The sequence below is a fragment of the Moschus berezovskii genome, chromosome X (genome assembly GCF_049115385.1).
Source record: "Moschus berezovskii isolate FMDL1 chromosome X, NW_MosBer_1.0, whole genome shotgun sequence".
Classification (NCBI taxonomy): domain Eukaryota; kingdom Metazoa; phylum Chordata; class Mammalia; order Artiodactyla; family Moschidae; genus Moschus; species Moschus berezovskii.
This window is the reverse complement of record NC_142488.1, coordinates 59,696,706-59,723,531: the sequence shown is the minus strand read 5'-3', so window position 1 is coordinate 59,723,531 and position 26,826 is coordinate 59,696,706.

Here is a 26,826-nt window from a genome sequence, read left to right as displayed (position 1 = left end):
GGTTGGATCTCCTTGCAGTATAAGGGACTCTCAAGAGTCTTCTCCAACACCACAGTTCAAAAGCATCGATTCTTCGGCGATCAGCCTTCTTCACAGTCCAACTCTCACATCCATACATGACCATGGGAAAAACCATTGCCTTGACGAGACGGACCTTGGTTGGCAAAGTAATGTCTCTGTTTTTTAATATACTATCAAGGTTGGTCATAACTTTCCTTCCAAGGAGTAAGCGTCTTTTAATTTCCTGGCTGCAATCAGCATCTGCAGTGATTTTGGAGCCCAAAAAAATAAAGTCTGACACTGTTTCCACCGTTTCCCCATCTATTTCCCATGAAGTGATGGGACCAGATGCCATGATCTTTCTTTTCTGAATGTTGAGCTTCAAGCCAACCTTTTCACTCTCCTCTTTCACTTTCATCAAGAGGCTTTTGAGTTCCTCTTCACTTTCTGCCTTAAGGGTAGTGTCATCTGCATATCTGAGGTTATTGATATTTCTCCCAGCAATCTTGATTCCAATGATAGGAGACCATAAGGATCAGAAATAATAGGATAATGATAAGGGAGATCAGGAGATCATCTTAGTGGTTTAGTTAATCAGTCCCTCAAAGTGGATTAACAGGCAGATTAGTAGTAGAGGAAAGGGACAGGAAACAGTGTTGAAGAATTAAAAAACTGAACTGTTCCACTGTCTTGAACCAGGGAACAGAGGGAAGCTGTCCCTATCGGATGTTATAGGTTCCAGGTGAATTGTAAGAATCCTGTTTAGATTTTAGTTAGAATGGATATTCAGTAGTCAGGAAGGAGGAATGTAGCTATTTTGAGCTGGGAAATATGCATGTAAGGATCTATAACTTCAAGTTTTATTTCTGTGTCAGTTGTTAGCAGTATCTGATAAGGTCCTTTTCATCAAGCCTAAAGGGCAATCTTTTTTCCCAAAAGATTAAATCTCAGGTTTGAAGATCATATAAAGATCTATTTTGCCCATGTTTTAGAAATGAAGTGTCTTGAGTGTCACGTGAGTCACATGAGTCTCTTGAGGTAATTAATCATATCTGCTTGCAATATAAAATTCTTGGGGTGGACTATTGTTATTTTATAAGGAGATAACCTTCAGATCCCAGAGAGAGTTGACCTTCTATACATTAAAGTTAATAGTAATACTTTAGGATATGAAAGTTCAAGAATTTCTGATAATGTCTTTAATCTTAGTTTTAGAATTCTGTTAGTTTTCTTTTCTTCCTAATGACTGGAAAAAAAGGCCCTTGACTATTTTGGGTAAATGTTAAAATTTTACATATTTCCCTGATAATATACTGGTAAAATGAGAATCTATGTTGATAGAGAGATAAATAAGAATTCCCTGGGTTGGATAAAGGAATCATTGGGGTTGGGGGGCTGCTTACAGTGTTGTAGCTCTCCAGTAAGGAAAGCTTTTACCCACTCTAATAATAAACAAAAAATAACTGGAAAATATCATAGCCTGTAGCATAAAGCATTTGTATGAAATCCATTTGGAGGTGTTTAAAGGGCTTTTGAGGCTTTGGTTTCTGCCCACGTCCTATCTTCTCAGTTTTTCCAGGATTGATTTGTTGGCAAGTAGGACACTTTTTGGGTCATCCTCGGCAATACCTCTAAAATTACCCCACCAATGATGGTTTAATATTGTTGCCAGTTTATCTCTGCAATTGTGAATAATGACATGAAACATTTTTCCTAAATTCCATTTTAAATTGTTTGATGCTATCAGTTGGCAGTCCTGAGAGTGCCAATTATTCAGTTCAGTTCAGTCGATCAGCCCCATGCAATTTTTTAGGACCCCATGGGACTGCAGCACGCCAGGTATCCCTGTCCATCATCAACTCCTGGAGCTTGCTCAAACTCAGGTCCTTCGAATTGGTGATGCCATCCAAACATCTCATCCTTTGTCATCCCCTCCTCCTCCTGCCTTCAATCTTTACCAGCATGAGGGTCTTTTCCAATGAGTCAGTTCTTAACATCAGATGGCCAAAGTATTGGAGCTTCAGCTTCAGCATCCATCCTTCCAATGAATATTCAGGACTGATTTCCTTTAGGATTGACTGCTTTGATCTCCTTGCAGTCCAGAGTCTTCTGCAAAACCATAGTTCAAAAGCATCAATTCCTCAGCACTCAGCTTTCTTTATGGTCCCACTCTGACATCCATACGTGACTACTGGAAAAATCATAGCTTTGACTATACAGACCTTTGTCGGTAAAGTAATGTCCCTCCTTTTCAGTATGATGTCTAGATTTGTCTTAGATTTTCTTCCAAGGAGTAAATCATCTTTTAATTTCATGGCTGAAGTCACCATCTGCAGTGATTTTGAAGCCCAAAAAAATAAAGTCTATCACTCTTTCCATTGTTTCCCCATTTATTTGCAATGAACTGATGGGACCAGATGCCATGATCTTCATTTTTTGAATGTTGAGTTTTCAGCCAGTTTTTTCACTCTCCTCTTTCACTTTCATCAAGAGACTCTTTAATTCCTCTTAGCTTTCTGCCATAAAGGTGGTGTCATCTGCATATCTGAGGTTATTGATTTTTCTCCCTGAAACCTTGATTCCAGCCTGTTTTTCTTCCAGACCAGCATTTCATATGATGTACTCTGTGTATTATTAATACCTCTTTTTAAAATCTTCTGCTTCTGTTAGGTCCATATCATTTCTATCCTTTATTGTGCCCATCTCTGCAAGAAATGTTCCCTTGGTATCTCTAATGTTCTTGAAGAGATCTCTAGTCTTTTGCATTCTATTGTTTTCCTCTATTTCTTTGCATTAATCACTTAGGAAGGCTTGTTTCTCTCTCCTTGCTATCCTTTTGAGCCCTGCATTCAGATGGATATATCTTTCTTTTTCCCCCTTGTTTTTTTTTTTTTTTCTTCTCTTCTTTTCTCAGCTATTTGTAAGGCCTTCTCAGACAACCATTTTGCCTTTTTGCATTTCTTTTTCTTGGGGATGGTTTTGATCACTGCCTCCTGAACAATGTCATGAACCTCTGTCCATAGTTCTTCAGGCACTGTATCAATCAGATCTAATCCCTTGAATCTAGTTGTCACTTTCACTGTATAATCATAAGGGATTTGATCTAGGTCATACCTGAATAGTCTAGTGGCTTTCCCTACTTTCTTCAATGTAAGTCTGAATTTTGCAGTAAGGAGTTCATGATCTGAGCCACAGTCTGCTCCCAGTCTTTTTTTTTTTTTCTTGACTGACTATATAGAGCTTCACTATCTTTGAATGCAAAGAATATAATCAATCTGATTTTGGTATTGGCTGTCTGGTGAGGTCCATGTGTAGAGTCGTCTCTTGTGTTGTTGAAAGAGGGTGTTTGCTATGGCCAGTGTATTCTCTTGGCAAGACTCTGTTAGCCTTTGCCCTGCTTCATTTTGTACTCCAAGGTCCCACATGCCTGTAACTCCAGGTATCTCTTGACTTCCTACTTTTGCATTCCAGTCCCCTATCATGAAAAGAACTTTTTCTTTTGGTTTTAGCTCTAGACAGTCTTGCAGGTCTTCATAGAACTGTTTAACTTCAGATTCTTCAGCATTAGTGTTTGGTTCATAGACTTGTATTACTGTGGTATTGAAAAGTTTGCCTTGGAAATGAACAGAAATCATTCTGCGTCTCTATTTCTGCCCTGTAAATAGATTAATCAGTACCCTTTTTCTAGATAACATATATATGTGTTTACCCACGGTATTTGTTTTTCTCATTTTGATTTACTTCATCCTGTAAAACAGGTTCCAGGTTCACCCACATCAGTTCAACTGACTCACACTTCTTCTTTTGTATGGCTGAGTGATATGTCATTGTATATATGTACCATAGTTTCTTTATCTATTCATCCGTTGGTGGACATCTAGGTTGCTTCCATGTCCGGGCTATTGTAAATACTGCGGCAATAAACACGGGTACATGTATCTTTTTGAATTTTGCTTTTCTCAGAGTATGCTGTCCTTGTTAGTATAGTGGTGAGTATCCCCACCTGTCACGTGGGAAACCAGGGTTTGATTCCCCAATGGGGAAGCAGCACACCCTTTGGGTTTCCCTCATAACTCAATTCAGTAAAGAATCTGCCTGCAATGCATGAAACCCGGGTTCGATTCCTGGGTCAGGAAGATCCCCTGGAGAAGAAAATTGAAATCCACTCCAGTATTATTGCCTGGAAAATCCCATGGACAGAGGAAGCTGGAGGGCTACAGTCCATGGCGTCACAAGGGTTGGACACATCCATGTTGCTGCAGATGGCATTATTTCATTCTTTCTAATGGTTGAGTAATATTCCATTGCATATGTGTAACACATCTTCTTTATCCATTCCTCTGTTGATGGACATTTAGGTGGCTTCCATGTCTTGTCTATTGTGAACACTGCTGAAATGAATATTGGGGTGCATGTAATACTTTTAGATCACGTTTTTCTCTGGATATATGCCCAGGTGTGGGATTGCAGGGCCATATGTTAGCTCTGGGCTTCCCTGATAGCTCAGTTGATAAAGAATCCGCCTGCAATGCAGGTGACCCCAGTTCAATTCCTGGATCAGGTAGATCCCCTGGAGAAGGGAACGGCTACCCACTCCAGTATTCTGGCCTGGAGAATTCATTGGAATGTAGAGGTCCATGGGGTTGCAAATAGTCAGACATGACTGAGCCACTTTCACTTTTATGGTAACTCTATTTTTAATTTTTAAAGGCACCTTCACACTGTTCTCCATAGTGAACTTCTTGAATTTATTTTTCTGATATTTTGTTATTATTGTATAGAAATGTACAGGTTTCTGTATATTAATTTTGTAATGTTCAACTTTACCAAATTCATTGATTCACTCTAGTAGTTTTCTTGTGGCATCTTTAGGGTTCTCTATGTATAGTATCATGCCATCTCCAGACAGTGACAGATTAGTTTCTTTTTTTTAATTCCAATTTGGATTCTCTTTACTTCTTTTCCTTATCTGATTGTTGTACTTAGGACTTCTAAAACTATGTTGAGTAAAACTGGTGAGAGTGGACATACTTGTGTTGTTCCTGCTCATAGAGGGAATGCTCTCAGCTTTTCACCATTGAGTATGATGCTAGCTGTAGGTTTGTTATATACGGCCCTTTTTATGTTGAGGTGTGTACCCTCTATTCCCACTTTATAGAGAATTTTTATCATAAATGGCTACTGAATTTTATCAAAAGCTTTTACTGCATCTATTGAGATCATATGGTTTATATTCTTCAATTTGTTGATGTGGTGTATTGCATTAATTGCTTTGTGGATGTTGAAAAATACTTGCATCACTGGGATGAGTCCCACTTGCTCATGGTATATGATCTTTTTAATTTGCTGTTTGATTGAGATTACCAGCACTTTGCTGAGAAATTTTGCATCTATGTTCATCAGTGACATTAGCCTGTAATTTTCTTTTTTTGTGGTGTCTTTTTTGTTATCAGGGTGATGGTGACCTTATAAAACAAGTTTGAAAGATTGCTTTCCTCTCCAATTTTTTGGAACAGTTTCAGAAGGATCAGATCAGTTCAGTTCAGTTTCTCAGTCATGTCTAACTCTTTGCGACCCCATGAAACACAGCACACCAGGTCGCCCTGTCCATCACCAACTCCCGGAGTTCACTCAAACTCATGTCCATCGAGTCAGTGATGCCATCCAGCCATCTCATTCTCTGTCGTGCCCTTCTCCTCCATCCCCCAATCCCTCCCAGCATCAGAGTCTTTTCCAGTCAGTCAACACTTCGCATGAGGTGGCCAAAGTATTGGAGTTTCAGCTTTAGCATCAGTCCTTCCAATGAACACCCAGGATTGATCTCCTTTAGGATGCACTGGTTGGATCTCCTTGCAGTCCAAGGGACTCTCAAGAGTCTTCTCCAACACCACAGTGCAAAAGCACCAATTATTCGGCGATCAGCTTTCTTCACAGTCCAACTCTCACATCCATACATGTCCACTGGAAAAACCATAGCATTGACTACATGGAACTTGGTTGGGAAAGAAATGTCTCTGCTTTTTAATATGCTATCTAGGTTGGTTATAAACTTCCTTCCAAGGAGTAAGCGTCTTTTAATTTCCTGGCTGCAATCAGCATCTGCAGTGATTTTGGAGCCCCAAAAAATAAAGTCTGACACTGTCTCCACTGTTTCCCCATCTATTTCCCATGAAGTGATGGGACCAGATGCCATGATCTTTGTTTTCTGAATGTTGAACTTCAAGCCAACTTTTTCACTCTCCTCTTTCACTTTCATTAAGAGGATTTTTAGTTCCTCTTCACCCTCTGCCATAAGGGTTGTGTCATCTGCATATTTGAGGTTATTGATATTTCTCCTGGCAATCTTGATTCCAGCTTGTGCTTCTTCCAGCCCAGCGTTCCTCATGATGTCCTCTGCATAGAAGTTAAATAAGCAGGGTGACAATATACAACTTTGACGTACTCCTTTACCTATTTGGAACTAGTCTGTTGTTTCCTGTCCAGTTCTAACTGTTGCTTCCTGACCTGCATACAGGCTTCTCAAGAGGCAGGTCAGGTGGTCTGGTATGCCCTTCTCTTTCACAATTTTCCACAGTTTATTGTGATCCACACAGTCAAAGGCTTTGACATAGTCAATAAACCAGAAATAGATGTTTTGCTGGAACTCTCTTGCTTTTTCCATGATCCAGAGGATGTTGGCAATTTGACCTCTGGTTCCTCTGCCTTTTCTAAATCCTGCTTGAACATCTGGAAGTTCACGGTTCACATATTGCTGAAGCCTGGCTTGGAGAATTTTGAGCATGACTTTACTAGCGTGTGAGATGAGTGCAATTGTGCGGTAGTTTGAGCATTCTTTGGCATTGCCTTTCTTTGGGATTGGAATGAAGACTGACCTTTTTCAGTCCTGTGGCCACTGCTGAGTTTTCCAAATTTGCTGGCATATTGAGTGTAGCACTTTCATAGCATCATCTTTCAGGATTTGAAATAGCTCAATTGGAATTCCGTCACCTCCACTAGCTTTGTTCGTAATGATGCTCTTTAAGGCCCACTTGACTTCAAATTCCAAGATGTCTGGCTATAGGTGAGTGATCACGCCATCATGATTATCTTGGTTGTGAAGATCTTTTTTGTACAGGTTTTCTGTGTATTCTTGCCACCTCTTCTTAATATCTTTTGCTTCTGTTAGGTTCATACCACTTCTGTCCTTTACCAAGCCCATCTTTGCATGAAATGTTCCCTTGGTATCTCTAATTTTCTTGAAGAGATCTCTTGTCTTTCCTTTTCTGTTGTTTTCCTCTATTTCTTTGCGCTGATCGCTGAGGAAGGCTTTCTTATGTCTCCTTGCTATTCTTTGGAACTCTGCATTCAGATGCTTATATCTTTCCTTTACTCCTTTGCTTTTCGCTACTCTTCTTTTCACAGCTATTTGTAAGGCCTCCTCAGACAACATTTTGCTTTTTTGCATTTGTTTTCCATGGGGATGGTCTTGATCCCTGTCTCCTGTACAATGTCACGAACCTCCATTCAGAGTTCATCAGGCACTCTATCTATCAGATCTAGTCCCTTAAATCTATTTCTCACTTCTACTGTATAATCATAAGGGATTTGATTTAGGTCCTATCTGAATGGTCTAGTGGTTTCCCCTACTTTCTTCAATTTAAGTCTGAATTTGGCAATAAGGAGTTCATGATCTGAGCCCCAGTCAGCTCCTGGTCTTTTTTTTTTTTGCTAACTGTATACAGCTTCTCCATCTTTGGCTGCAAAGAATATAATCAATCTGATTTCGGTGTTGAAATCTGGTGATGTCGTTGTGTAGCGTCTTCTCTTGTGTTGTTGAAAGAGGGTGTTTGCTATAACCAGTTCGTTCTCTTGGCAAAACTCTATTAGCCTTTGCCCTGCTTCATTCCGTGCTCCAAGGCCAAACTTACCTGTTACTCCAGGTGCTTCTTGACTTCCTACTTTTGCTTTCCAGTCCCGTATAATGAAAAGGACATCTTTTTTGGGTGTTAGTTATAAAAGGTCTTGTAGGTCTTCATAGAAAGATAGGTGTTAACTATTATCTGAATTTAATCCACTGATTCCTAGAATGTCGACATTCACTGTTGCCATCTCCTGTTTGACCACTTCCAATTTGCCTTGATTCATGGACCTAACATTCCAGGTTCCTATGCAATATTTCTCTTTACAGAACTGGACCTTGCTTCTATCACCAGTCACATCCACAACTGGGTATTGTTTTTGCTTTGGCTTTATCCCTTCATTCTTTCTGGATTTATTTCTCCACTGATCTCCAGTAGCATATTGGGCACCTACCGACCTGGGGAGTTCCTCATTCAGTATCCTATCTTTTGCCTTTTCAAACTGTTCATGGGGTTCTCAAGGCAAGAATACTGAAGTGGTTTGCCATTCCCTTCTCCAGTGGACCACATTCTGTCAGACCTCTCCACAATGCCCATGGGAAATAGATGGAGAAACAGTGGAAACACTGTCAGTCTTAAGTTTTTTGGGCTCCAAAATCACTGAGGATGCTGATTGCAGCCATGAAATTAAAAGATGCTTACTCCTTGGAAGGGAAGTTATGACAAACCTAGATAGCATATTAAAAAGCAGAGACATTTCTTTCCCAACCAAATTACGTCTAGTCAAGGCTATGGTTTTTCCAGTGGTCATGTATGGATGTGAGAGTGGGACTGTGAAGAAAGCTGATCGCCAAAGAATTGATACTTTTGCACTGTGGTGTTGGAGAAGAGTCTTGCGAGTCCCTTGGACTGCAAGGAGATCCAACCAGTGCATCCTAAAGGAGATCAATCCTGGGTGTTCATTGGAAGGACTGATGCTAAAGCTGAAACTCCAATACTTTGGCCACCTCATGCGAAGTGTTGACTGACTGGAAAAGACTCTGATGCTGGGAGGGATTGGGGGAGGGAAGAGAAGGGGACGACAGAGAATGAGATGGCAGAGTGGCATCACCGACTCTTTGGAAATGAGTTTGAGTGAACTCCGGGAGTTGGTGATGGACAGGGAGGCCTGGCATGCTGTGATTCATGGGGTCATGGAGAGTAGGACACGACTGAGCGACTGAACTGAACTGAACTGAACTGAATTTATTCTCTAAATATTTGCTAAAATTCACCTTTGAAGCTGTCAGGTCCTGGATTTTTGTTTGTTGGAGGTTTTAATCACAGATTCAATTTCATACTCTATTTTTTCCTGGTTCTGTCTAGGGAGAGTTTTCCTTTTTAAGAATTTGTCCATATCTTCCAGGTTGTTCATTTTATTGGCATACAATTGTTCATAGTAGTTTCTTATGATCCTTGGCATTTTTGTGGAATCAGTTGTAGTTTCCTTTTCATTTTTAACTTCATTGATTTGAGTTTTCTTTCTTGGTGCATCTGAATAAATGTTTATCATTTTTTAACCTTTTCAAAGAATCAGCTTTTAGTTTCCTTGATCTTTGCAATTGTTTTCTTTGTCTTTATGATATCTTTCTTTCTACTAACTTTTAGGTTTTGTTTGTTTTTCTTTCTCTAATTGCTTTAGGTGTAAGGTTAGGTTGTTTCCTTTCCCAGTGGATCTTCCCAACCCAGAGATCAAACCTGTGTCTCCTGCATTGAAGGTGGTTCCCTTCATTGCAGGCAGATTCTTTACTGATTGAGCTACCGGGGAAGCCATTTTTCATTTTCTTAAAGTTTGATTATATTCTCTCTTTGAAATGCTTTTGTTGCATCCCATATGTTCTGGACCATTGTGCTTTCATTCTCATTTGTCTCTAGCTATTTTTAAATTTCCCCTTTGATTTCCTCAGTGATTCAGTGGTTGTTGAGTAGCATTTTGTTTTACTGCCATGTATTTGTGGTTTTTAAAGATCTTTTTTTCTTCTAGTTTATTTCTAATTGCATAACGTTGTGATCAGAAAAGATGTTTGATATAATTTTGATCTTTATTTACCAAGGCTCGCCTGGTGGACCAGCATGTGGTCAATCCTGGATAATGTTCTGTGTGCACTTGAGAAGAATGTGTAATCTGCTGCTTTGGAGTAGAATGTTCTATAAGTATCAATTAAGTCCAACAGGTTTAAAATGCCATTTAAGGCCTGTCTTTCCTTATTAATTTTCTGTCCAGATGATCTGTCCATTGATGAAATTGGAGTATTAAATTCCTCCACTATTACTGTATTACTGCTGATTTCTCCCTTTATGGTGTTAATATTTGCCTTACATATTGAGGTGTTCCTATGTTGTGTGCATATATATTTATTTTTCATATCTTCTTGGATTGAACCCTTGATCATTACGTCTGTGTGTTGTCCTTCCTTGTGTCTTGTAATATTCTTTATTTGAAAGTCTGTTTTGTCTGACATGAGAATTGCTACTCTGGCTTTCCTTGGCTTTCCATTTCCATTGTTTCAGTCTGGACATGTCCTTAGACCTGCAGTGGGTCTCTTGTAGATAGCATATATAGGAGTCTTATTTTTGTATCCATTCAGCCAGTCTATGTCTTTTGGTTGGAGCATTTAATCCATTTACACTTAAAGTAATTATGTGTGTGTGTGTGTGTGTGTGTGTGCGTGCACATGCATGTGCATATGTGTATTTGTGTGTGTTCCTGCTGGCATTCCCTCAATAGTTTTGGGTTTATTTTTGGGGTTCTTTTTATTCTCATGTATTTCCCACCTAGAGTAGTCCTTGTAGCATTTGTTGTAAAACTGCTTTGGTGGTGCTAAAATCTCTTAACACTTTTTTTAGAATTAAAATGTCTAATACTTATTAAAATTGTGTTAATTCTTGTTAACACAATTCTTATTAATTCTCCCCATATATATTACTCACATTAAAACACACAGATTAGATTCATGTCATAAATTTATTGTCCATGAGTTATCTTATAGTCAGTGAGAATGGAAGCTTCAACTCTTTCTTCCCCAATAAGTGTTAGCTTAATTTCTATACCAGCACCTGTATCATCAAGTTTTGCAACATCCCCTTGGGATATATTTTATATTTTTTAAAATATTCAGTTCAATACTACAGATATCTAGGGATTGAGTAGTTAAGGACTTTGAATGTGCATGGATTGTAGATTCGTGATTTTTTTTGACCAATATCTTGAACACCTGGACCAGAATTCATTCAGCTGTTCTGCCATCCAGAAACTAAGGTATTAAAGGACATATAAAAGTGAGATTGGAGGCAGTGATTTTTTTTATTTCATTGGCAGCAAAAATGTGGAGAATTTTTGGATGCATACTAACTGATTATTATTTTTGTCTGTGTGCATGCTTTGTTTGTAGTTTAAGAGTTGTTTATTACAAGAAATGGAGCAAAATAATTTCTAGTTACTACCAGAGTGACCTTTCATGACCACCTTAATCATTTACACTGTTTCTTTAACTAGACTGTAAGTTCTAGGAAAGTATGAGTGGGTTTCTATTTCTCACCATTATATACACTATTGCCCCATGGTTGATGCTAAATTGTTATGTTGAATGAAAAGAATGAATACCAGAGCTCTTTCAAATTTTCTGTAGTATGTCTCTCCTTCTCAATGAAACATTGCTGCCATCACCATACTGATGTTCATTTATTCATTTGTTGGAATAATTTTATTCCATATAAAATGTTTAACTTTTCTTCCTTGTTAGAAATAGTTTTGTTTGGTGTCTCAACATCTTTTCAGGATATTCCAATGATTACCGGTTTGGTTTTTGCACTGATGCTCTGTGATGACCTAGAGGAGTGGCATAGGGGAAAGAGAGGGAGGTGATATATGTATAATTATGGTTAGTTTGCATTGTGCACGGTAGAAACCAATGCAACATTGTAAAGCAAATTTCTGCCAATTAAAAAATAAATTAAAAAATTAAACAGCAGAGAAAGTTGTAAACCATAAAGATTTTTTAAAAAATTACAGAATATTACAGATCTCTTAATTTTTACTTGTCTGTAGAGCTTTTGACTTCTCCATTGATTTTCAATAAGATCCTAGATGCAGAGTAATCTTGGTTGTAGGTTTTTTCCCTTCATTACTTTATATCCTGGCCCTCTGCAGAAGGGCCTGCAGAGGTTCTGCTGAAAGATCAGCTGTTAATGTTATAGGAATTCACCTCTATGTTACCTGTTCCTTTTCACTTGTTGCTTTTAATATTCTTCTTTGTGTCTAATTTTTGTTCATTTGATTAATATATATCTTAGCATGTTTTGCTTTGAGTTTATCCTGTATGGGACTCTCTGCACTTTCTGGAGTTGACGATTTCCTTTCTCTTATTATGGAAGTTTTCAATTCTAATCTCTTCAAATCTTTTCTCAGAACCTTTCTCTTTCTATTCTTCTTCTGGGACTCTTAAAAAACTTGAATGTTGGTGTATTTGACATTGTCTTAGATGTCTCTGAGACTGTCCTCAATTCTTTAAATTATTTTTTCTTTATTCTACTCTTCAGCAGTTATTTCCACTATTCTATTTTCCATCTCACTTATCTGTTATTTTTTAATTTATTTATTTTAATTGGAGGATTATTACTTTACAATGTTATGATAGCTTTGCCATACATCAATATGAATCAGCCACAGGTATATCATGCATCAAACTTGCACTGGTCATCTATTTTACATATGGTAATGTACATGTTTCAAAGCTATTCTCTCAAATCATCCCACCCTTATCTTCTCTCACTGAGTCCAAAAGTTTATTCTTTATATTTGTGTCTCCTTTACTGCCCTGCATGTAGGATTGTCAATACCATCTTTCTAAATTCCATATATATGTATTCTTCAGCTTCAGTTATTCTGTTATTGATTCCTTCTAGAGTATTTTTAATTTCAGTAATTGTGGAGTTTGTCACTGTTTGTTTATTCATTTATTCTAGGTCCTAGCTAAATGTATTAAATGATTGTTGCATTATCTCCATTCTATTTTTGAGATTTTGGATGATCTTTACTATCTATACTCCAAGTTCTTTTTCAGATAATTTCCTATTTCTTCTTTGTTTATTTGGTCTTATGGGTTTTGATATTATTCATTTATCTGCATGATATTTCTTTATCTTTTCATTTTGTGTAACTTATTGTGTTTGAGTTCTCCTTTCCCCAGCCTATAGGGTCATAATTCTACTTGCGTCTGGTCTCTGTCCTCAGTGAGTGAGGTTGGTTCAATGGCTTGTGTAGGCTTCATGGTGGAAGGGACTTTTGCCTGTGTTTTGGTGGGAGGAGGTGAGTTTTTTTCCTTCTGATGGACAGAGCTGTGTGAGGTAATATAGTTTGGGGTATCTGTAGGCTGTTTGTCTGCTGATGGCTGTTCTTGTGTTCCTGTCTTGTTTGTTGTTTGGTTGAAGTGTCCAGCGCTATGGTCCTGTATATTGTTAGGTGGTTCCAGGTCTTGGGTTCAGGTAGAGGCCTTCGTGGGCATATTTACTGATTAATACTCCCTGGAGTCAGGGGTTCTGTCACAGACTAGTGCCCTGGACTATATGTTTCCACCCCAGAGGCTCAGATCCGTCTCCTCTTCAGGGAACCAAGACCTCACAAGTCATGTGCCATGGCAATGAAATGGATTTTAAAAAACAAACAAACAAACAAAAAAAATCACTAAAAAGTAAAAAATGAAAAACAGAGAAATGATAAAATTAAAATCAGACAAACAGAAACAAAAACAAAGGAACACACAAATACATACACATGCACACACACAAGAAACCAAAACAGAGCAAAGAAAGCAAAGTACAAGAGAGTGACCTGGTGCACAAAAGAAACCAAAAATGGAATCAACTAATTAAAAACAAAATAAACTAAAACAGAAAAAAAAACCAAAGCAGAGTGCCAATTGAGAAATAAAGCACAGAAATACAAAATAAACAAAAATGGTGAAAAAATAGAAAATCAAATTTAAATAGAAGTATATAAAAATTATCTATGTATATTTAAAAAAACAAAGTAAAACAACCAAAAAAACTAAATAAATTTATAAAAAACAAAAACACAACAGCAGAAAGTCAAAGAAGAATTATAAATATTTGAAAGAATTAAAATGCATTATTTTTTAAAAATCCCCAAAGTCTAAATAGAGGTAATGATAATAATAACAACAATCTCAACAGTAGAGAAAAACAAAACCAAAACAAGCAAACAAACAAAAACTGAACCAACAGCAGAACCAATCAAAATATAAAATCATAATAAATGTTTTTTTTTTAGTATCTCAGCTCTCAGCATCTTTGCCCATGCTGAGCCACGCTGCACAACCTCTGCCTCCCTGGTAAGCTCTCCAGTGTAGGGGAGGGCTTTTCTCTGAACCTGTTGTCAGTAGAGAGCTCAGACTCTAGTTTGACCATATTCTTGTGTGTGCTTGCTTCCAATGTCCACAGCTATCAGAGGTAGAGCATTTTCTTTTGTGGGAACACTCATTGTCCTTTAATATACATGCATGTGTGCTAAGTTGCTTTATTCGTGTCTGACTCTTTGTGACTCTATGGACTGTAGCCCACCAGGCTCCTCTGTCCATGGGATTCTCCAGGCAAAAATACTGGAGTGGGTTGCCATTCCCTTCTTCAAGGGATCTTCCTGACCCAGGGATCGAAACTGAGTCTACTGCATCTCCTGCATTGCAGGTGGATACTTTACCGCTAAGCCACTGGGGAAGCCCATTCCATAGATACAGATTCTACCTATTTGATTCTGTGGATTTAATCTGCAACATTTGTAGCTGATGGAAAGGTTTTTGTTCCTCTTCCTTACTTGCTCTGCCCCTGGAGCTCAATTGTGATTTTATCCCCACCTCTGCATATGGACCATCCACAGGAGCCTGACCTCAAGGTTGCCCTGTAGGACTTGGGTCTGTTCCAGTGAGGACAGGGCATTAAGGTGGCATGGCTACTTGGATTTCAGGGACCCTGGCAGTACCAGATATGCTAGGAAGCCAGTGGCCTTGGGTGCAAGAGATATAGCTCTATTAGGAGTCTTTTCTAGCCTCTGGCATCTGGCAATCAAAAGGCCGCCCTGCCTGGTGCTTCTCTATTGCTAGGCACATCAGGCAGTCAAAGAGGCATCCTTGCTGAGGTCCTTACTACCGTTTAGCTACAAGCAGCAGGTGTGTAGGGAGAGAGAAGCTAAAGTGGTACCCACTGTGAGTGAATCATCACTATTGCCCTGCTTCATTGCCAATCCAGTTTTCCTTCAAAAGCATTTCCTGCTGCACATTTCCTCCCTACCATTCCCTCAGGCCATCTCCTGACAGTCAACATTAGTCATCACCCCAGGGTTGCTCTCTAATATCCATGCTCCAGCTCCTAGCTCCATCCACACCAGTGGAGATGGGTCCCTCTCTGATATATGTAGGGCCATGCCATGGATTGTCAGTGTGGTTCTCACTCTTCAGATTGTCATACCATCTGACAGACTCAAATTCTTCCCCCTGTGTCCCAAGCGATTTCCCCAGTTGTGGGAATCTCTCATCTTTTTTTGGCTCTCCCCCTACCCAGGGGCAGGTCCAGTTCTGCTAGTTCTCCCCACTTTCCCCCTCTTTCTTTTGCGTTACCTAGATATGTGTGTCTCCATAATCCTTTTCAGTGGTCAGGGACTCTTGCTAGTTTTCAATCAGTGTTCTGTGAGAGCTGAAGCATCTGTAGATGAACTCTTTATGCATCCATGAAGAGAGATGTACTCCATATCCACATACTCCTACACTATCTTGGCTGTTCCTCAATGAATTTTAGTAACTTTTAAAATAAACAAACATAAAATCAAATTTATCGTTCTGTTCACATACCTCTGACTTTGCAATTACTGTACCTAGCAGAGTTGTCTGCATTTACTAATGTCTTGAATTAAGGTAAGCAATTTGGATTTTTTGCTCAAGACATAAAACTTCCTAAGGAGAGAAAGTTAAAAGCCATTCAGTTATTTTTTTTAATCAACAAAGCCAAAAGCTGGTTCTTTGACAAACCACTAGCCAGACTCATTAAGAAACAAAGGGAGAAAAACCAAATCAATAAACTTAGAAATGAAAATGGAGAGATCACAACTGACAACACAGAAATACAAAGGATCACAAGAGACGACTATCAGCAATTATATGCCAATAAAATGGACAACCTGGAAGAAATGGACAGATTCTTAGAAAAGTACAACTTTTCAAAACTGAACCAGGAAGAAATAGAAAATTTTAACAGACCCATCACAAGCACGGAAATTGAAACTGTAATCTGAAATCTTCCAGCAAACAAAAGCCCAGGTCCAGACGGCTTCACAGCTGAATTCTACCAAAAATTTAGAGAAGAGCTAACACCTATCCTATTCAAACTCTTCCAGAAAGTTGCAGAAGAAGGTAAATTTCCAAACTCATTCTATGAGGCCACCATCACCCTAATACCAAAACCTGACAAAGATGCCACCAGAAAAGAAAACTACAGGCCAATATTACTGATGAACACCGATACAAAAATCCTTAACAACATTCCAGCAATCAGAATCCAACAACACATTAAGATCATACATCATGAACAAGTGGGCTTTATCCCAGGGATTCAAGGATTCTTCAGTATCCGCAAATCAATGTAATACACCACATTAACAAAATGAAAAATAAAAGCCATTTGATCATGTCAATAGATGCAGAGAAAGCCTTTGACAAAATTCAACATCCATTTATGATAAAAACCCTCCAGATGGCAGGAATAGAAGGAACATTCCTCAACATAATAAAAGCTATATATGACAAACCCACAGCAAACATTATCCTCAATGGTGAAAAACTGAGAGTGTTTCCCCTAAAGCCAGGAACAAGACAAGGGTGCCCACTCTCACCACTACTATTAAACATAGTTTTGGAAATTTTGGCCCCAGCAATCAGAGCAGGAAAAGACATAAAAGAATCCAAATTGGAAAAGAAGTAAATCTCTCACTGTTTTCAGATGACATGATCCTCTATACAGAAAACCCTAAAGACTCTACCAGAAAATTGCTAAAGCTAATCAATGAATATAGTAAAGTTGCAGAATATAAAATCAACACACAGAAATCCCTTGCATTCTGAAACACTAATAATGAGAAAATAGAAAGAGAACTTCAGGAAATAATGCAATTCACTGTTGCAAAGGAAAGAAGCAAAGGAAAGAATAAAATACTTAGGAATATATCTACCTAAAGAAACAAAATACCTATATATAGAAAACTATAAAACACTGGTGAAAGAAATCAGAGAGGACACTAATAGATGGAGAAATACACCGTGTTCTTGGATTGGAAGAATAAATATTTTGTAAATGAATATATTACCCAAAGTAATTTATAGGTTCAATACAACCCCTATTAAGCTATCAACAGTATTTTTCACAGAGCTAGAACAAATAATTTCACAATCTGTATGGAAATACTAAAAACCTCGAATAACCAAAGCAATCTTGAGAAAGAAGAGTGGAACTGGGAGAATCAACCTGCCTGACTTCAGGCTCTACTACAAAGCCACAGTCATCAAGACAGTATGGTACTGGCATAAAGACAGAAATATAGATCAATGGAACAAAATAGAAAGCCCAGAGATAAATCCATGCACCTATGGACACCTTATCTTTGACAAGGGAGGCAAGAATATTCAATTGAGAAAAGACAATCTCTTTAACAAGTGGTGCTGGGAAAACTGGTCAACCACTTGTAAAAGAATGAAACTAGAACACTGCCTAACACCATACACAAAAATAAACTCAAAATGATTAAAAATCTAAATGTAAGACCAGAAACTATAAAACTCCTAGAGGAGAACATAGGCAAAACACTCTCCGACATAAATCACAGCAGGATCCTCCATGACCCACCTCCCAGAATATTCAAAATAAAAGCAAAAATAAACAAATGGGGCCTAATTACACTTAAAAGCTTCTGCACAGCAAAGGAAACTATAAGCAAGGTGAAAAGAGAGCCTTCAGAATGGGAGAAAATAATAGCAAATGAAGCAACTGACAAAGGATTAATCTCAAAAATATACAAGCAACTCCTGCAGCTCAATTCGAGAAAAATAAACTACCCAATCAAAAACTGGGCCAAAAAACTAAACAGACATTTCTCCAGAGAAGACATACAGATGGCTAACAAACACATGAAAAAATACTCAACATCCCTCATAATCAGAGAAATGCAAATAAAAACCACAATGAGGTACCATTTCATGACAGTCAGAATGGCTTCTATCCAAAAGTCTACAAGCAATAAATGCTGGAGAGGATATGGAGAAAAGGGAACCTTCTTACACTGTTGGTGGGAATGCAAACTAGTACAACCACTATGGAGAACAGTGTGGAGATTCCTTAAAAAACTGGAAATAGAGCTGCCATACCACCCAGCAATAGCACTCCTGGGCATACATACCGAGGAAACCAGAATTGAAAGAGACACATGTACTCCAATATTCATTGCAGCACTGTTTATAATAGCCAAGGCATGGAAGCAACCTAGATGTCCATCTGCAGACGAATGGATAAGAAAGCTTTGGTACATATACACAATGGAGTATTACTCAGCCATTAAAAAGAATGCACTTGAATCAGTTCTAATGAGGTGGATGAAACTAGAGCCTATTATACAGAGTGAAGTAAGCCAGAAAGAAAAACACCAATATAGTATACTAATGCATATATATGGAATTTAGAAAGATGCAAATGATCACCCTGTATACGAGACAGCAAAAGAGACACAGATGTATAGAACAGTCTTTGGGACTCTGTGGGAGAGGGTGAGGGTGGGATGATTTGGGACAATGGCATTGAAACATGTATGTTGTCATATGTGAAACGAATCACCAGTTCAGGGTCAATGCATGTTACAGGATGCTCGGGGCTGGTGTGCGGTGATGACCCAGAGGGAGGATAAAGGGAGGAGGGAGATGGGAGGGGGGTTCAGGAAGGGGAACTCATGTACACCCGGGGTGGATTCATGTCAATGTATGGCAAAACCAACCAATATAATATTGTAAAATAATTCCGTTCCGTTCCGTCGCTCAGTCGTGTCCGACTCTTTGCGACCCCGTGGACTGTAGCCTACCAGGCTTCTCCGTCCATGGGATTCTCCAGGCAAGAATACTGGAGTGGGTTACCGTTTCCTTCTCCATGGGATCTTCCCGACCCAGGGATCGAACCAGGGTCTCCCACATTGGAGGCAGACACTTTAACCTCTGAGCCACCAGGGAAGCCCCCAATAAAAACAAAACAAACAAAGAATATTCAGGACTGATTTCCTTTAGAATTACTGTTTTGAACTCCTTACAATCCAGTTCAGTTCAGTTCAGTTCAGTCGCTCAGTCGTGTCCGACTCTCCGCGACCCCATGAATCACAGCACGCCAGGCCTCCCTGTCCATCACCAACTCCCGGAGTACACTTAAACCCATGTCCACAGAGTCGGTGATGCCATCCAGCCATCTCATTCTCTGTCGTCCCCTTCTCCTCCTGCCCCCAACCTTTCCCAGCATCAGAGTCTTTTCCAGTGAGTCAACTCGTCTCATGAGGTGGCCAAAGTATTGGAGTTTCAGCTTTAGCATCAGTCCCTCCAATGAACATCCAGGATTGATCTCCTTTAGAATGGACTGGTTGGATCTCCTTGCAGTATAAGGGACTCTCAAGAGTCTTCTCCAACACCACAGTTCAAAAGCATCAATTCTTCGGCGATCAGCTTTCTTCACAGTCCAACTCTCACATCCATACATGACCACAGGAAAAACCATTGCCTTGACTAGACGGACCTTGGTCGGCAAAGTAATGTCTCTGCTTTTTAATATACTATCAAGGTTGGTCATAACTTTCCTTCCAAGGAGCAAGCGTCTTTTAATTTCATGGCTGCAATCAGCATCTGCAGTGATTTTGGAGCCCAAGAAAACAAAGTCTGACACTGTTTCCACTGTTTTTCCATCTATTTCCCATGAAGTGATGGGACCAGATGCCATGATCTTTGTTTTCTGAATGTTGAGCTTCAAGCCAACCTTTTCACTCTCCTCTTTCACTTTCATCAAGAGGCTTTTGAGTTCCTCTTCACTTTCTGCCATAAGGGTAGTGTCATCTGCATATCTGAGGTTATTGATATTTCTCCCAGCAATCTTGATTCCAGCTTGTGCTTCTTCCAGCCCAGCGTTCCTCATGATGTGCTCTGCATATAAGTTAAATAAGCAAGGTGACAATATACAACCTTGACGTACACCTTTTCCTATTTGGAACCAGTCTGTTGTTCCATGACTGGTTCTAACTGTTGCTTCCTGACCTGCATACAGGTTTCTCAAGAGGCAGGTCAGGTGGTCTGGGATTCCCATCTCTTTCAGAATGTTCCACAGTTTATTGTGATCCACGCAGTCAAAGGCTTTGGCATAGTCAATGAAGCAGAAATAGATGTTTTTCTGAAACTCTCTTGCTTTCTCCATGATCCAGCGGATGTTGGCAATTTGATCTCTGGTGCCTCTGCCTTTTCTAAAACCTGCTTGAACATCTGGGAGTCCTCGGTTTACATACTGCTGAAGCCTGGCTTGGAGAATTTTGAGCATGACTTTACTAGCGTGTGAGATGAGTGCAATTGTGCGGTAGTTTGAGCATTCTTTGGCATTGCCTTTCTTTGGGATTGGAATGAAGACTGACCTCTTCCAGTCCTGTGGCCACTGCTGAGTTTTCCAAATCTGCTGGCATATTGAGTGCAGCACTTTCACAGCATCATCTTTCAAGACTTGAAATAGCTCCACTGGAATTCCATCACCTCCACTACCTTACAATCCAAGGGACTCTCAAAAGTCTTCTCCAACTCCACAGTTCAAAAGCATCAATTCTTTGGTTCTCAGCCTTCTTTGTGGTCCAACACTCACATCCATACATGACTACTGGAGAAACCATAGCTTTGCCTAGACGGACATTTTGTCAGCAAAGTATTATCTCTGCTTTTTAATATGCTGTCTATGTTGGTCATAGTTTTTCTTCCAAAGAAAAAGCATCTTTTAATTTCATGGTTGCACTCACCATTTGCAGTGATTTTGGAGCCCAGGAAAATAAATTCTGACAGTTTCTATTGTTTCCCCATTGATTTGCCATGAAATGATGGGACCTGATGCCATGATCTTCATTTTTTGGATGTTGAGTTTTAAGCCATGTTTTTCACTCTCCTCTTTCAATTTCATCAAGAGGCTTTTTAGTTCCTCTTCACTTTCTGCTTTGAGGGTGGTGGCCTCTGCAAATCTGAGGGTATTGATGCTTTTCCTGGCAATCTTTTTAATTTATTGATTTATTTTAATTGGAGGCTAATTACTTTACAATATTGTGGAAGCTTTTGCCATATATTGACATTAATCAGCCATGGGTGCACATGTGTCCCCCCATCTTGAACACCCCTCCCACCTCTCTCCACACCTCATCCCTTTGGGTTGTCCAGAGCACCAGCTTTGAGTGCCCTGCTTCATCCATCAAAATTGCACTAGGCATATATATTACATATGTTAGTATACATGTCTCGATGCTATTCTCTCAAATCGTCCCACCCTCGTCTTCTACCACATAGTCCAAATCTCTATTGTTTACATCTTTATCTCTTTTTCTGTCTTACATATAAGATCATCGTTACTGTCTTTCTAAATTCCAAATATATGTGTTAATATACTGTGTTGGTGTTTCTCTTTCTGACTCACTTCACTATGTAAAATAGACTCCAGTCTCATCCACCTCATTAGAACTGACTGAAATGTATTCTTTTTTATAGCTGAGCAATATTCCATTGTGTATATGTACCAGAATTAATTGCCCATTTGTCTGCCAATGGATATCTAGGTGGCTTCCATGTCCTGGCTATTGTAAACAGTGCTGCAATGAACTTTTGGGTACATGTGTCTCTTTCAATTCTGGTTTCCTTGGTGTGTATGCCCAGCAGTGGGATTGCTGGATCATATGGCAATTCTATTTCCAGTTTTTAAAGGAATCTCCACACTGTTCTCCATAGTGGTTGTACTAGTTTGCATTACCACCAACAGTGTAAGAGGGTTCTCTTTTCTCCACACCATCTCCAGCATTTACTGTTTATAGACATTTTGATGGCAGCCATTCTGACTAGTATGAGATGGTACCTCATTGTGGTTTTGATTTGCATTTCTCTGATAATGAGTGATGTTGATCATCTTTTCTTTTGTTTCTTAGCTATCTATAGGTCATTTTTGGAAATGTCTGTTAATACTTTGGCCCATTTTTTTTTATTGGGTTGCTTATTTTTCTGGTATTGGGCTGCATGAGCTACTTGTATATTTTGGAGATTGATTCTTTATCAGTTTCATTTGCTATGATTTTCTCTCTTTCTGAAGACTGTCTTTCACCTTGCTTATAGTTTCCTTCGTTGTGCGAAAACTTTTTAGTTTAATTAGGTCCCATTTGGTTATTTTTTTTATTTTATTTCCATTACTTTTGGAGGTGGGTCATAGAGGATTTGCTGCAATTTATGTCTGAGGGTGTTCTGCCTATGATTTCCTCTAAGAGTTCAAAAGTTTCTGTTCTTATATTTGAGATTGCTAATCCATTTTGAGTTTATTTTTGTGTGTGGTGTTAGAAAGTGTTGTAGTTTCATTCTTTTACAAGTGGTTGACAAGTTTTCCCAGCACCACTTGTTAAAGAGATTGTCTTTTTTCCATTATATATTTTTGTCTTCTTTGTCAAAGATAAGGTGTCCATAGGAGCATGGATTTATCTCTGGGCTTTCTACCTTGTTCCATTGATCTATATTTCTGTCATGTGCTAGTACCATACTGTCTTGATGACTATTTGGAGTATAATCTGAAGTCAGGCAGGTTGACTCCTCCATTTCCATTCTTTCTCAATATTGCTTTGGCTATTCAAGGTTTTTTTGTGCTTCCATACAAATTGTGAAATTATTTGTTCCAGTTTTGTGAAAAATACCATTGGTAGCTTGATAGGGATTTCTATGAATGTATAGATAGCTTTGGATAGTATACTCATTTTCACTGTATTGTTTCTTCCAATCACGAACATGGTATATTTGTCCATCTATTTGTGTCATCTTTGATTTCTTTCATCAGTGTTTTATAGTTTTCTATATGTAGGCATTTTGTTTCTTTAGGTAAATATATTCCTAAGTATTTTGTTCTTTTTGATGCAATGGTGAATGGAATTGTTTCCTTAATTTCTCTTTCTGTTTCTTATTTTTATTGTATAGGAATGCAAGGGATTTCTGTGTGTTAATATTATGTCCTGCAACTTTGCTATATTCATTGATTAGCCCTAGTAATTTTCTGGTGGTATCTTTAAGCTTTTCTATTAGAGGATCATGTCAACTGCAAACAGTTAGTTTTACTTCTTCTTTTCCAATCGGGATTCCTCTTATTTTTTTTTTTCTTCTCTAATTGCTGTGGCTAGGACTTCCAAAACCATGTTGAATAGTAGTGGTGAGAGTGGGCACCCTTGTCTTGTTCTTGATTTCAGAGGAAATGCTTTCAATTTTTTACCATTGAGGATAATGTTTGCTGTGGGTTTGTCATGTATGCCTTTTATTATGTTGAGGTATGTTCCTTCTATGCCTGCTTTCTGGAGAGGTTTTTTTTTTTTTATCATAAATGGATGTTGAAATTTGTCAAAGGCTGTCTCTGCATCTATTGAGATAATCATATGGTTTTTATCTTTCAGTTTGTTGATATGGTGTATCATGTTGATTGATTTGAGAATATTGAAAAATCCTCGCATCCCGAGGACAAAGCTCACTTGTTCATGGTGTATGATCTTTTTAGTATGTTGTGGGGTTCTATTTGCCAGAATTTTGTTGAGGTTTATTGCATCTATGTTCATCAGTGATATTAGCCTTTAGTTTTCTTTTTTTGGTGACATCTTTCTTTGGTTTTGGTATCAGGGTGATGGTGGTCTCATAGAATGAGTTTGGGAGTTTACTTTCCTCTGCCATTTTCTGGAAGAGTTTGAGTAAGATAGGCGTTAGCCCTTCTCTAAATTTTTGGTGGAATTCAACTGTGAAACCCTCTGGTCCTGGGCTTTTGTTGCTTGGAATATTTTTTTATTACAACTTCGATTTCTGTTCTTGTGATGGGTCTGTTAAGATTTCTATTTCTTCCTTGTTCAGTTTTGGAAGGTTCTACTTTTCTAAGGATTTGTCCATTTCTCACAAATTTCCCATTTTATTGGCATATAATTGCTCATAATAGTCTCTTCTGATTTTTTGTATTTCTGTATTGTCTGTATTTCTGTGATTTCTCCATTTTTATTTTTAATTTTATTGATTTCATTCTTCTTCCTTTTTTTCTTGACGAATCTGGCTAATGGTTTATCTATTTTATTTATCTTCTCAAAGAACCAGCTTTTAGTTTTGTTGATTTTTGCTATAGTCTCCCTTGTTTCTTTTTATTTACTTCTGCTCTTATTTTTATGATTTCTTTACTTCTACTAACTTTGGAGTTCTTCTTTTCTTCTTTAGTTGCTTTAGGTGTAAAGTTAGGTTGTTTATTTTATGTTTCTCTAGTTTCTTGAGGTAGCTTTGTATTGCTATGAACCCTCCCTCTTAGCACAGGTTTTACTGAATCCCATAGGTTTTGGGTTGTCGTGTTTTCATTTTCATTTGTTTCTGTGCATTTTAAAAAAATTTCTTCTGTGATCTGTTGATTATTCAAAAGCGTGTTGTTTAACCTCCGTATGTTTGTGTTTTTAATATCTTTTCCCCTGTTGTTGACATCTAATCTTACCACATTGTTACTGGGAAAGATGCTGGAAATGATTTAATTTTTAAAAAATTTACCAATGCTAGATTTATGGCCCACGATGTGATCTATCCTGGAGAATGTTCCATATGCACTTGAGAAAAAGGTGAATCCCATTGCTTTGGGGTGAAGTGTCCTATAGATATCAATTAGGTCTAACTGGTCCATTGTATCATTTAGAACTTGTGTTGCCTTGCTAATGTTCTGTTTGGCTGATCTAGCCATAGGTGAAGGTAGGGTGTTAAATTCCCCATTATTATCGTATTACTGTTGATTTCCCCTTTCATATTTGTTAGCATTTGCCTTACATATTGAGGTGCCCTATGTTGGGTGCATATTTATTTATAATTGTTATATCTTCTTCTTGGGGGTGATCCTTTGATCATTATATAGTGTTCTTCTTTGTCTCTTATCATGGTCTTTATTTCAAAGTCTTTTTTTTATCAGATATGAGTATTGCTACTCCTGCATTCTTTTGGTCCCTATTTGCATGATTTTTTTTCCCCCAGCGCTTCACTTTAGGTCTGTGTGTGTCCCAAGGTTTGAGATTGATGTCTTGTAGACAACATATATAGGGGTCTTGTTTTTGTATCCATTCAGCCAGTCATTGTCTTTTGGTTAGAGCATTTAAACCATTCACATTTAAGGTAATTATTGATAAGTATGAAATGGCAACCCACTCCAGTACTCTTGCCTGGAGAATCCCATGGAGGGAGGAGCCTGGTAGGCTATAGTTCATGGGCTCGCAAAGAGTCGGACACAACTGAGAGACTTCACACCACCACCACCAACAACAATGACGTTATTACCATTTTCTTTGTTATTTTGGGTTCATTTTTATAAACCTTTACTGTGTTTCCTATCTAGAGAAAATCCTTTAGCATTTTCTGTAGAGTTGGTTTGTTGGTGGTGAATTCTTTCAGCTTTTGCTTGTCTGTAAATCTTTTGATTTCTCCTTCATATCTGAATGAGATCCTTGCTGTATAGAGTAATCTTCACTGTAGGCTTTTCTCTTTCATCACGCTAAATATGCCCTGCCATTGCCTTCTGGCCTGGAGAGTTTCTATTGAAAGATCAGCTGTTATCCTTATAGGGATACCCTTATGTGTTATTTGTTGCTTTTCCCTCTCTGCTTTTCATATTTGCTCTTTGTGTTTGTGTCTTGGGGTATTTCTCCTTGGGTTTATCTTCTATGGGACTTTCTGGTTTTCTTGGACTTGGGTGGATATTTCCTTCCCCATATTAAGGGAGGTTTTGAGTATTATCTCCTTAAGTATTTTCTCATGGCCTTTCTTTTTTTCTTCTTCTTTTGGGACACCTTTGATTTGAATGTTGGTGTGTTTAACATTGTCACAGAGGCTTCGAGGTTGTCTTAATTTCTTTTAACTGATTTATCTTTTCTCCTCTCTGCTTCATTTATTTCCACCCTTCTATCTTCCAACTATGTATCCTCTCTTCTGCCTCAGTTATTCTACTGTTGGTTCCTTCCAGAGTGCTTTTGATCTCAGTTATTGAATTATTTATTATTGATTGAATCTTCTTTATTTCTTCTAGGTCCTTGTTAAACATTTCTTGCATCTTCTCAATCCTTGTCTCCAAACTATTTATCTGTAATTGCATTTTGTTTTCAAATTTTGGGGTTATCTTTAATATCATTATTCTGAATTCTTTTTCAGGCAGGTTCTATATCTCCTCCTCTTTTGCTTGTTTTGGTGTGTTTTTATCACGTTTATTCACCTGATGAATATTGCTGTGTTTGGGGTGCCCTTTTGGAAGGCTGGAAGTTCATGGTTCTTCTTAACTGTGGAGTCTGATCCCTGTGAGTTGGGTTAGAATAATGTCTTGTCAAAATTTCCTGTTTGGGGGAGCATGTGTCTGTGTTCTGGTTGGTGGAGCTGGATCTCGTCTCTCTGGAGTACAATAAAGTGTCCAGTACTGAGTATTGGGAGTGTCTGTGGGTTTGGCGTGGTTTGGGAATCCCATCTTTTAATGTTCAGTGTTGTGTTCCTGTTTTGCTGGATATTAGCATCGTGTCTTGCACTGGAACTTTTTGGCTCTTTGGTGGAGCTTGGTTTCAGTGTAGGTGTGGAGACTTTTGGGTGATCTCTTGTTTGTTAATATTTCCTGGATTCAGAACTTCTCT